Below are 12303 nucleotides of genomic sequence, written 5' to 3'. Positions count from 1 at the left end.
AGTCTAAACAAGATAAAAACGTAGTGGAAAAGGACAAAAAAGAAAAAAGAGAGGGAGAGAGAGAGATAGGGAAAAGCTTTAAAAAGCTGTAAAAAACAGGTCTTTCCTTCACCTGCTACCTCCTTTTTTACCTCCCTGGCTGGAAATGCTAAGGAATGGACCTGGGACCTTCTGCCTGCAACGTCTGGGCTCCAGACACAGAGAAAGCTGCCCGACACTTGGGCGAGACCCTTAGTCCCTTAGTCCATCTCACCCAGTGTTGTCTGCATTGGCCGGCAGTGATTCTCCAGGGTTCCAGCAGTGGTCTCTCCAGGCCTACGCTTGGGATTGAACTTGCTTGGGATTGAACTTGGTACCTTCTGCATGCAGAGCAGGTGCTCTGCCACTGAGCTACGGACCTTCCGCCATGAAGGGGCCCTTCTGCTGCCCATTTAAAAAATGGCAATTCTGCCGTGAGGAGGAGCTCTCTGAGCCTTACTCTGAACTTCCTTCACCAGACTTGGAACTGGCGATCTCACGGGTTCTCTCTCCTCAGATTCCACCAATCAGTACATCCGTGGGCGTGGAGATGTCCTGCCTGTGGATGGCATCTACCCCTCAGGGCTGCGCTCGGCGCTGGTGCTGATAGGCGTATACAACCGTCACTCAGGCGAGCCTGTCCTGGGCATCATCAATGAGCCCTTCTTCCAGGAAAAGCTACCAGCACGCAGGTAACAGCACCACCACAGGGCACTCTTCCACAGGTGGGCTAGCCCATTGGGTACCCATCAGCGCATGCTGATGGAAGAGGCTTGACCCAGACTCACTACAGTGAAGCTTCACTTTAATCCATGTTTCATCTAGAGAAGTTGTTGCTTTTCAATTCCACTGGCTCAAGTGGGCAGGCTCGGCATCAGGCCCGTCTTTACCCGGGGGTGCAAGGGGTGCGGGGCACCCGGGTGCCAATTTCTGGGGAGTGCCAGGCACCCGCCGCTGAAACCGCCTAAGCTCTTAACTGTCTGCCTGTAATGAAATAATAAATAATTTTGATCAAGCTGATATTCAAAGCTGGCCGCTGTGGCCGCCTCCACCCTGGCTGCTTTCTCCTCCCCAGAGTCCCTCCCTGCATGGAGAGGCGTTGCTCTCTCGCCCGCCGTCGGTGCGGCTTCTGCGTCCCTCTTCTCCTTCCTCCTCCTGGGGAGCTTTTAAAAGCACCTGGATGTGAAGCTGTGTGCCTTTGTGGAGCTAGGGCACCCGGTTCTTGAGGGACAACAGCAGTGAGACTCAGAAGAGCAGGACACTGCCGCTGCCGCCATGGCTTCACCTGCAACCACGGAAAAGTATATCTTGGGGGTAGACGTGGGCAGCACTAAATTTGGGGGCACTGGGCAGATCTTTGCACCCCGGCAGCGCATATTCCAAAGGCAGCCCTGCTCAGCATTATCACCTGATCTAGCCCATGTCTGTATATGGACCCCTCTCAAGCCAGGTGTGTGTCTCAGTGGTAGAGCGCATCTTATGCAACAGCAGGTCTAGATGCCACCCCCAGCATCACCTGCCTGAAACTCTGGAGGCCCCCCTGCCCATCAGTGGGGACAATCCTAATCTAAATGGACCAAGTGTCTGGCTTGGTATAAAACTGCTTCCTGTGTTCTTAATGCATACCGACTGCACCCGTGCAGATACATCTTGCTACATGCAAGGAGTGTACAGTGCCTCCAAAAATTCCAGCTCTCAGTCTGGCTATTAAAAATACCCTGCTGAGCTGATTCCAGGGCATTTTGTCCCATCCCTTAGAATAATAGAATCGTTGAATTGTAGAGTTGGAATGTACTTGGAGCTAGATGCCCAACCCCCTGCTCAAGACAGGGTCTAAAGGGCATCCTTGGTCATCCTCTTATCCCAGGCCTCCATCCCAGTTGTGTTTTTCTTTTCTAGCCATCAGTGTGCTGCAGCCTCTCACTTTGGCTTTCCACTCCCACAGCACTGATGACCACCTCATTCATCTTCCTTGCATCAAGGTTCTTGTTGGGGATGGGGAAAGCAGCATCAATTGGTTGCTGTCTCCACCAGGTCCTAGCGTGGTGTGACTCTCTGGTGCTTTTCCTGGCTAGCCTTCTCTGACACGTCCCTTTTTTTTTTGCAGGTGGCAGAGCAAATATCACTGGGGCATCTCCTATGGGGGCACCCGCCTGAGCTCGCTAAGCCGGCCCCAGCTGCGGACTTCCCCTCGTGTGGTCCTGAGCAGCAATGAGAAGGTGGCGCTGCAGGAAGCCCTGACCCCCCTGTATGGGCAGCAGCTGTGCTTTGCCTCCGGTGCCGGGTACAAGATGCTGTGTGTGGCGCTGGGGCTGGCCGATGCCTACGTCCTCTCGGAGGGCAGCACCTTTAAGTGGGACTCCTGCGGCCCCCATGCCATCCTGCTAGCCCTTGGCGGAGGCATGGTTGACCTTTCGGAGGCCTTGAAGTCCTGGCAGGCTGGGCAACGCAAGCCGCTACCGGAACTGACCTACAACAAGCCTGTGGAGGGCGCTCTGGGTGCTGAGCGCTGGGCCAACCAAGGAGGGCTTGTTGCTTACATCCACCAGGAGCATCTGGAGGCTGTGATGGCCACTCTGGCAGCTGCAGCAAACACCTTCTAAAGCTCCTCCTCTTCCTTCCTCCAGGGCATTTTCATCTCAGCACCTGGGGAGGAAGCCAGTCTCTGGGCAAAGGGCCCCAGCTTCCTCACCTACCAAGGGACCAGTCGGTTACTGACAAAGGCAACACACCTGGATCAGCTAAGGTTGTACCTTTGACTTCTGGCGTTTCTGTGCCCTGTTTCCGCCATGTTCCAGTGGGGAGGAGCAGAGGGATCACATATCACTCATGCACCACAAACCATGGTTTTTATCTTAACTGTAGCCAGGAAATGTAACCTCCATGCATGCAGAGGGGGTCGTGGTGACCTTAAATTGTGCCCTTCTCCCCACCTGATCCTTGGTGCTTTACTCCTTTTACATGCATTATGGGTAATGCAATAGACATGCATTGGGACCATTATATAGCTTCCAATTTGGATTTCTTTAGCCCTCTCTGCTTCTGGTATCTTGCACAGGGCACTGTCACCAGCACTGTTTTTAGCTGTCCACTGCACAGGCCTGTTTTCTGGGGTGCATCAACCGCTCTCCTTGCTTGTGGCATGTGATCTGGATCATCTACAGCTTGATCTGTGAGCAGCTAATGGTTGGTTGGTCAGTCCATGTTATGAAGACAGTCTAGGTGGCCTTCAGCTCTGTGAGGAGCGTCTGCACCAATCCTGCTTCGGTGGTTTGTGGCATTTACTCTCTAACATGGAATCCATGTTGAGGGAGGTTAGCCTGCATATCTGTAGCAAAGAGTTCCTCAGGATCATTTGTAAGGAGCCATGGCAGCTGAAATAATCAATCAAAGTATGTGTTGTGATTCTGGGAATACCCTCCCAAAAATTGCTATTGTATCAAATTGCAGCTTATCCAGACTGAATCATCTTTACAGTTCTATATGAGCTCAGTTTCATGCAGAATAACTGACCGTTTCCTGAGAGTCCCTCAATCATATCTCCAGCCCCTTTGACAGGAATGGGGAACATGGCCCTTCGGGTGTTGCTGGCCAGAGCTGATGGGAGTTGAGAGCCCAGCCAGATCTGAAGGCCACAGGCAAGCCGTGTCAGGAATACAATTCTGGGTAGGGAGGGAAGAAGGCATGGCTGCAATTCCACCCATTCATTGGCCTTGTCCTGTAGCCACCCATATTTCAGATGTTTCTAACACATTGCTTTAGAAACCAACCAACCATCAATTGATCAGCTTTTAAAAAAATATTTGGAATCAGAATAAGAAAATTAAGGCTGACCAATTGTATACACATGAACACACAAACTTATATATGGTTTCTGTAATTTAACACATCATGTGAGTGTTCTTCGAGCAGAATTTGAATTTTTAAAAGTTTCTTTTTACTTGTTATAGCAGTTGCACACTATTTTAATAGTAATAAACTGTATCTAAGATTGGAATTGCACAGAATATTCTCAGATTTTTTTAAAAGTAGGTGAATCTGAAATATTAAGCACAGCTGAATATTCTGATAACTGCTGAAGTGTGTGCTTGGGGAACACAAGTACCAGTTTTTCTTCTACCAAGGAATCTAACTTGCAGTAAATTGATTTGCCACCTTTTCATGAAATGCTAACATAATGTTACCGACAACGAAGATCAAATATAAAATCAGTATTTTAAATAACATGAGATCAAAACTTAAATCAAACTAAAACAAGGAATATGTCAGAGCAGCAATAGTATAATTGGCCAAAATACACCCTCACTTTAAAAACACAAATTGTATCTCTGAGAATTTTGGGGGCAAACTGTTTTGTTTCCTAGAGTGCAATCCTATGCTTCAGTCTCACTGTGTGCTACATGAGAGGAGCACAAATTGCAGTGATGCTATGATTGTTTGTTGTTTTACCTGTCCTTCACCAGCAGATCCCATGGCTGGTCACAACAATTTAAAAATCAATATTAAAAAATGCTAAAACATAATACAGTCACAGGAATAGGGTGAGTCCTGAAAATGCAAAGGCCAGGTGGAAGAGTTGTGTCTTCAGCATTTAGCAGAAGGTTCCTGGTGAAGTTGCAAGATGCACCTCTGTGGGAAGGGAGTCCCGCAGTCCAGGGCCTGCCACAGAAAATGGGCTGCAACTACTGCTCCATCTGCCCCAGCCAAGGCACCAGGTAGGGGAAGGCTAAGCTACGAGGAACTGCCTCTCTGGTGTGATTGATTTTTAACAGCATTTAATTGGAATAACTAAGAATGCTGGGGATGTTGTGATATATCTCCATCCTCCCTGGGGCAAGAAATATAATGGTTTAGAAATTTTAATGAATACTCAAAGCAGCCCTGGGGCCACAGATGTCTGTGCCGCTCCTTCGCATTAAAACAAACTGGCACTCTTGCAATAGTCTTCTGCCACTAGATGGCACGATAGCCCCTGGGTGATATTTATTTACCAAGAGTTGGATTGAGAGCCCGAAGCTGAGCTATCACCTATGACAGAGTATTTTATAACATAAACCTGGCTCAATTCCATATTTGCTTGTTGCATATTCTGTAATCAGATCTGCTACAGGCTTCTTCTAAAGGAAAGAGCACAGACCTGGTACATCAAAACACTTTGTGCCATGTAAAATGGAGCCACATTTGTTTTTACTGTTCAGCTGATGACTTATATTGACCCCTAATTATTCTGTGCAAATTCAGGCTTCTAGTATTGTGCAGCCTGACAATTCCAGCTGTTGCTGCTCCCGCTTCCTCCTCCTCCTCCTCTTTTTCTTTAAAAAAGCCTCTTTGAATAAGCAAAATGCAGCACAATCCTGTATCCAGAGAAGTAGGTCCTATTGAATTCATTGGGGCTTACTCCCAAGTAAGTTGGCTTCAGATTCCCCAGTGGCTGCTTTGGACTACAACTCCCATCAACTCAGCCAGCATGGCCAATGATCAGGCATGTAGGGAGTTGCTATCCAAGAATATCTGAAAGGCCTCACCCCTTGTCAGATCCTTATGGCTGAGAAGATAGGCTAGGTGTTGTAGGAAATCTCAAAAACCCACAAGGGGATTGAGTAAAACCCCCAAGTTAGACGGAACATCCTCAGGATCAGGAGGAAACAAAAGGGCCTGACTGAACATGCAGTATTGCATCCCTAGATACTCCCAGTTGCAGAAATTGGACATGTCTTTGCTTAGAGTAGCCATTGACACTTGGTCAAATGAATGGACACCAATTTGCATGTGCTGCGTGTAGATGCTCATTTAAAAATATTAGTAGGTTATATCCTACTAAGTCATAGTCACTAGACCCATTGATTTCAGTGATTCCAAGTACAGCTTAGTTGGGTATATGATATTACCTTGGGTATGACTGATGTGTTATGTCACTCTATAATTCTACATAGGAATACTATGCATCTCACTGTAGTGGGGAAGACTGTGGCCTGTGTGTTTGTGCTTAGTCTGCTGCCAAGGTGCTATCTGTTGATGGGCAACTTCAGCGCCCCAGCTCTTCCTTCTGTATCTTTCAACCAGACCTGGAATGCACGGCCATTCAAATAGGACACCTTTGTACAGCGAACTGCCCCCTGTCCTCATCCTAAGCCTCTGATAACTCTGAAAATCGACAACTGTCTTCTGTAAAATAGGACACCTGAGCACCTGATAGTTGCTGTTGTTCTTCTGCTAATGAGTGAATGTGCTGCCATTTCTCTTTCATCCCAGCTTTTTCCACATTCTGCATAATCTAAATAGGATCCATTTGTTTGTATATTTAGGTTACTTCCTAAACAAACAATGCAAATTAAGAGACAGTCTTTTATATATATATAAATACTAAGTATTCCGCCCCCCCATGGCTGGGAGTGCTAGGATGGGAAGCATCCATATGTAATCTATCTTATCTTGGACACACACCAGTGATGCATCAGAGGAGCACCTTACTTGATTTAGTTCTTAGGGGGGAGAGATCGAGAGATAAAGGGGTTGCATTGGAAGTAAGCAAGGACACCACAGGGACTTGAACCCTGTCCTACAAACCAGGAGTGCCAACCAACAGCGCCTTTTGCTTTTGCTTTTGCTTTTTTTTTTTTTTTTTTTTTTGCAATGCAACAAGGTGAAAAGCAAAACCTGAGAGAAAACTCTGAATACAGAATGTTCTCTCAGGAAAAAGAAAATCCTTAAGAGTTATAAAGTTGCAGACAGAACACAACCGAGCAAGGGATATTCACCTAGATGTGTTTAAATCAGAGTGCCATTTTGACTGCCATCAATTTGCAGGGCAGAAGAGAGAGACTGGTTCCAGTCTTAAAACTCTGCCTTTATGCTCACCTTTTCGTTTGTCTCTCTGAAGTGTGAATTCATGGGCCTGGCAGTTCCTTCTGCTGGTCTGTGAAAAGCAATCTGGACTGATTAGTCTGTCCCCGGCCCATTCCCGCCAATTCCAGAGAAATGGAACACAGCTGTTCTTACTAACCTGACTTCTGCAGGAAGAGCTGGCTTCACCTGAGTGTGGTGGGCTCTTGGGCAGAACTGTGAAGAGATCGAGCGAGGGGAAATTGAGAGGCCAGCACAAAAGGATTGTACTGAAAAAGATCACTGGATTGTGGAGTGTGAAGTTCACTTGCCATTAAGGTTCCTGAAGGCTTGCAAAATTCTATTTCTTGTGTCACTGAGATGCACCTGGAAGAGACTAGGTTCTTCAGCAGCCCTCCCTTTCAGACACAGGAGCAAAAACAGCCGGTTACCTAAACCAGCGCAGTCAAGACGCAGGTGTCTCTCAATCCTACCCTGCAGGTGTTCACTTGATGTATCAAGAGCTCTGAAACTGCCTCTTACTTGTCAATGGAGCAGATCTGCTTCCGGCACAGGTAGCTCTGTGAGGTCTGTAAAAAAAAAAAGAGCTGCAACAAAACAAGGCTGGCTGTCCCACCAAAAGATGTACCTTATTGTGTGGTGATGGCACAGGAAAGGGCCTCCCTTGCAGCAGTGTCCTGACACGAGAAGTCCCTCCAGGTAGAAGCACGGAGAGCGACTGCATTAGGCTTTCGAGTTCGCGGCTCTTCTGAAAAAGTGATTGAATAACCAACATTGCTCAATACAAACTCTTGGTAATATTTAGTTTGCATATTGGATGTATTATTCCATTTAGAGCCTACCTTTTCTCCAACAGGCTCGGGGTGCTTGAATGGTCCCCCTCACTGCGACCTGAAAGAATATTTGTACAAAGAGTTGCAGGCAGAACACAACAGAGATTTTCTCCTCAGCCAAGCACAAGATACTCACCTAGTTGACCTTCAGCCAGAAAACACACACCTGTATTGCTGCTATAATTACAATAGAGCATTTAGAGATCACTTTTTAGTTATTAGTGCCTATTGCCCCTCTGATAATTCAAAAGTTTTCTTATAGAAGCTACAATTGCAGTTGAAGGTAACAAGAGATTACCGGCAAAGGAAGCAGTTTGCTACACCAGATTTTTAAATATATCACCTTAGGAACGGAAGTACTGGCGAGGATCCAAATTTTAGTATTTGTCAGAAACCCAGCAACTATCAATCCTATCATGCAGGTTTTCACCAAAAAGCCAGTAATACAATTTTGGTCAAATTAAATTTTTAATAAAGTCTCAGCATTAATGGATCATGTTTTCTGCATTAAAGAGACATACATGTACCCCAGACAAAGAAAATTGGGAGCTACATGCCTCCTTTATCTACAGGAGATAGGGGTTGTTTAGTCATTTAGTCGTGTCCGACTCTTTGCGACCCCATGGACCAGGCACTTCTGTCTTCCACTGCCTCCCGCAGTTTGGTCAGACTCATGTTTGTAGCTTCGAGAACACTGTCCAACCATCTCGTCCTCTGTCGTCCCCTTCTCCTTGTGCCCTCCATCTTTCCCAACATCAGGGTCTTTTCCAGGGAGTCTTCTCTTCTCATGAGGTGGCCAAAGTCTTGGAGCCTCAGCTTCAGGATCTGTCCTTCCAGTGAGCACTCAGGGCTAATTTCCTTAAGAATGGATAGGTTTGATCTTCTTGCAGTCCATGGGACTTTCAAGAGTCTCCTCCAGCACCATAATTCAAAAGCATCCATTCTTCGGCGATCAGCCTTCTTTATGGTCCAGCTCTCACTTCCATACATCACTACTGGGAAAACCATGGCTTTAACTATATGGACCTTTGTTTTCAAGGTGATGTCTCTGCTTTTTAAGATACTGTCTAGGTTTGCCATCGCCTTTCTCCCAAGGAGCAGGCATCTTTTAATTTCGTGACTGCTGTCACCATCTGCAGTGATCGAGATAGGGGTACAGACCTCTATTCCAAAATGTTTCACAAATGTGGGTTATTATTATTTTGTATGGGCCCACTCTCTGGTCATTAGTGGAACAATCAGCCACCCCCTTATGTGTGAGTAAAAATGGCCAGAGCGTCAGGATTCATAAGATTTCAAATATTTTCTCAGTCATTTCAGCCTTACCATTAGCAGACAAAATTTTCTGCCCTTTATGTACAGGAAAAAATGGTCAAGGCTCATCTTTCCTGATTACGAATATGGATGTGCTTAAACGTTTGCTGGACTTTTTTTGCTTAAAAATGGCCGACAAAATGGTGAAAACCTCTACTCACTCCAATGCCACCTCTACCATTGCCAACAGTGGATCCACCCTCAAAATGCCTTATTTGCTTATTCACACTGAAATTAGCAAGGCAACTGTTACAGACAAAGGAAGCAGTTTGATGCATCCGGTTTTAAAATGGGTATTCTAAATGTACCGGTATTACCTTAGGAACAGAATTACTAGTGAGGATCCAAAATGCTGGCATGTTTTGAACCTTCTGGATTTATACACCTCTGAAGGAACAAAAACTCAACAATATTTTGGTGACCCTCTTCTGCAGTTGCCCAGTAACTACAGTTAGGTATAATACTCTCACCCTTGGTTGGTTGCTTTTTGCTGCTCCTCCTTGTGGCTTTCTCAGTTATTTCCCCCTTTTATGCTTCCCCCAGAACCAGTTCTTGATCCTAGTGGCTTCCAAATCTTTTCTGGTTCAATAGTTATTTCTCTTTCCATGCCTTCATTCTTTTCTAACTTCACCAATCTGAAGTGGCTCCTGGAATGCTTGTCAGTTGCCTTTATTCCCATCAGGGAAATGGGTGAGAAATAATAATAATAATAATAATAATAATAATAATAATAATAATAATGCCTCTTCCTAGCTTCCTATGCCAAATGTCACCACTTTTAAACCAGCTGCTCAAGAGGGTTTGTTATTCTACTCCTTGGAAGCCACATTATAAATAAAATGAAGTTCTGCCCATTAGGGAAGGAGCTTCTCTATAGTCCCCAAGAGGCTATCACAAAATGGCTTCCAAGTATTTTTGTCAACAAGCTAACATGAAATTAGAAGGAACTATGTTGTCTTCTCCCCCTCTGCTTTGCTCTTTATCACATGCACAGCCTTCTTTCCCCCCTGGATCCCCCTCCCCTTCTCACTTCTAAGGCTCACCTGTGTTAAAATCTTCCCAATCTTGGTTTTTCTAACTTCTGGAGCGAGGTTCTGGAGGGAGTGGTTGCAGACTAGATCCAGGTGCTCTTGGAAGAAGTTGGTTTTCTGGATCCATTTCAATCAGGGTTTAGGCCTGGTTTTGGCACAGAAACTGCCTTGGTCGCCCTGTACGATGACCTCTGTCGAGGGAGAGACAAGGGAAGGCGCTCAGTGGCCTGGAATACCTTCCATCAGCTTCGGCTGGTGGCCCATCTACTCCCCTATCTGGACAGGGATAGCCTAACCATGGTTGTCTATGCCCTGGTGACCCTTTATTGGGTTATTTTTGTTTTGATTTTGTGTATTTGATATCTTATGTGAACTGCCCTTAGACCTTCATTTATAGGGCAGTATAGAAAATAAATTAATAACGATGACGATGATGATGATGATGACAACAACAACTTCGGCAACCGAAAGCCCAGCCTGTTCTTTTTATGAAATGGCTTTTCCAGTTGCCTTTTAAAAGAAAAGCTTTCTATTTTTCTGTATTTATTCTTCACTCTGCTTGAAGCAGACTTCATATCTCCCCACTTGCCCTTTCCTGTGCTCCTTTTCATATCCAAAGACTTGTTGGTCGAAAGGTAAATAAACTTGATTTCGCCCCTCACGTTCTTTCATTTGTCTCTTAGTTTTCCCTTGGCTTTTCTAGTCATCAGGTGTTTTTGTTTTTCTTGATTCTCTTTAAAATCTTCATCTCGGTATTTTTATGAGTTTTTAGTTTAAATTTTGCTTGGCTAAGCTTTCTTTTGGGGGCTTTCTCAAAGTCCATCATCTGTCCACAATTTACTCTTCCTGTTAGGATTAATTCTTTGATGGCCTTTATTTTCTTTCAGTTTCCTTTAACTTAAAATTTATTGCCTCTCCTATCACTTTTTAGGGAGCCACTAAATTAAGATTTGTTGTATCTCTTTTTAAAGTTGTAAATAATAATTCTTCCGTGACGTACGATTCCTTTGTTTACTTTTTTTTAAAATATTAACTATAGTTTTAAAAAGAAATATAACCTAAGCTGGCTTTAGTTTCCATTTTAAACCTATTCCCCCAGCCTCCCTCTCCTAATCCCTCTGCCCATTAGCGCCTTCAGTTCTGACCAGTGAGAGGGCTAAAACCAGTACTATAGCCAGGGACAGTCTCACTCACTAGAATCTGGCTCGCTCCTTCCACCACCTGTTGGTCATAAAGACACATAAAAAAGTCCCTCAGCCCATTAATACAGTGGATACAAATGTGTTTGTTTTCAACATGGGATCATTGCGCATGGGCAAGAAATTAGTGCCCACCCCACTCCCTAATAACAAGGTTGCTGGGGTGCCAACTTGAATAAAATATTTGGGGGGGGTAAGCTCCTCCTACATGACCTGGCACACACATACCATTTGAATGGCAATACCTATCAACTTTTGGGGGGGCAGTCTCCAGTGGCAGAGCTTCAAGCTCTGGTGGGGGGGGTGCGGAGAGTAGGCGGGGGTGTGACTGTCACGTCTCGGGGGCGTAGCATGCATCCTGGGGCCGTGGTGCGCCACATGTGGGGGCGGGGGTCCAGCCATGATGGCACCCTACCGGGATCGTGCCTCTGGGAGCGGTGCGCTCCCCCTGCACCCCTGTTCCTCCGCCAGGGCCAGCCCCTTCAAATATTTTATTGGGGAGGGGGCTTAAGATGGGTTAGCTCCTAAGTTGGGGTATGTGTCGTTCCTGGATCAATGTCTTTGCTTGCTTGGCTATGTGTAGCACCTGCTGTGCCTTTGAACGGCATTTTGCCCATGTATCACACTGATCTGAGCATTAAAGATTTTGGTAGACACTGTAACCTGAGTTCGAATTCTTCATTGAGTGGGAGACGGGAAACTCTCCTCCACAGCATGCTTTTCTGGAGATTCTCCTGACCCTCCCATAGCCAGCTTTTGGGGAGGGGTTTGTGGGTGTCTGTACTCTTCCCTTTCCGTATAACAAGATGTTCTTGTTCCTCCCATCATTTCTACCCGGTTGTAATTGAAAGTGGCAGCATGAGCAAACATCTCCTAAGGGAACGCAGGTAGAAAATTGTCTTCTAGCTTTTATTTTTTGTTTGCTTGGAAATACTCTGGAGAAGAGGGGACCTAGACAGCTGTGGGAAGATGGGGACCTTCAGTCCTTGCAACCTACTGGGAAGAGTTGTTGAGAGCATTAGGTCTGAGTTGTTTTGGTTTCTTTGAACAAAGCATTAACATCAC

The 12303-nt window shown here is 45.8% G+C and overlaps 1 long non-coding RNA gene across 4 annotated transcripts; it reads right to left on the bottom strand.

Moving 5' to 3' along the window:
* Positions 1–2770: 2770 nt before the first annotated feature.
* Positions 2771–11437, bottom strand: LOC309332415. Of its 4 annotated transcripts, none has more exons than XR_014152072.1 (3): positions 7490–11437; positions 6877–7227; positions 2771–6331 (listed from the first exon to the last, which is right to left on the bottom strand). It is a non-coding gene; the product is annotated as an uncharacterized lncRNA (long non-coding RNA). The 4 variants fall into 4 exon arrangements; XR_014152074.1 differs by lacking the exon at positions 2771–6331 and having other exon boundaries at positions 6609–7227; positions 7490–7609; positions 7704–11437; XR_014152075.1 differs by lacking the exon at positions 2771–6331 and having other exon boundaries at positions 6609–7227; positions 7490–9675; positions 10052–11437.
* Between the last annotated feature and the right edge of the window lie 866 nt (positions 11438–12303).

This window comes from Podarcis erhardii (genome assembly GCF_964252035.2).
Source record: "Podarcis erhardii genome assembly, chromosome: 2".
Classification (NCBI taxonomy): domain Eukaryota; kingdom Metazoa; phylum Chordata; class Lepidosauria; order Squamata; family Lacertidae; genus Podarcis; species Podarcis erhardii.
This window is presented reverse-complemented; position numbering and strand designations above follow the sequence as displayed.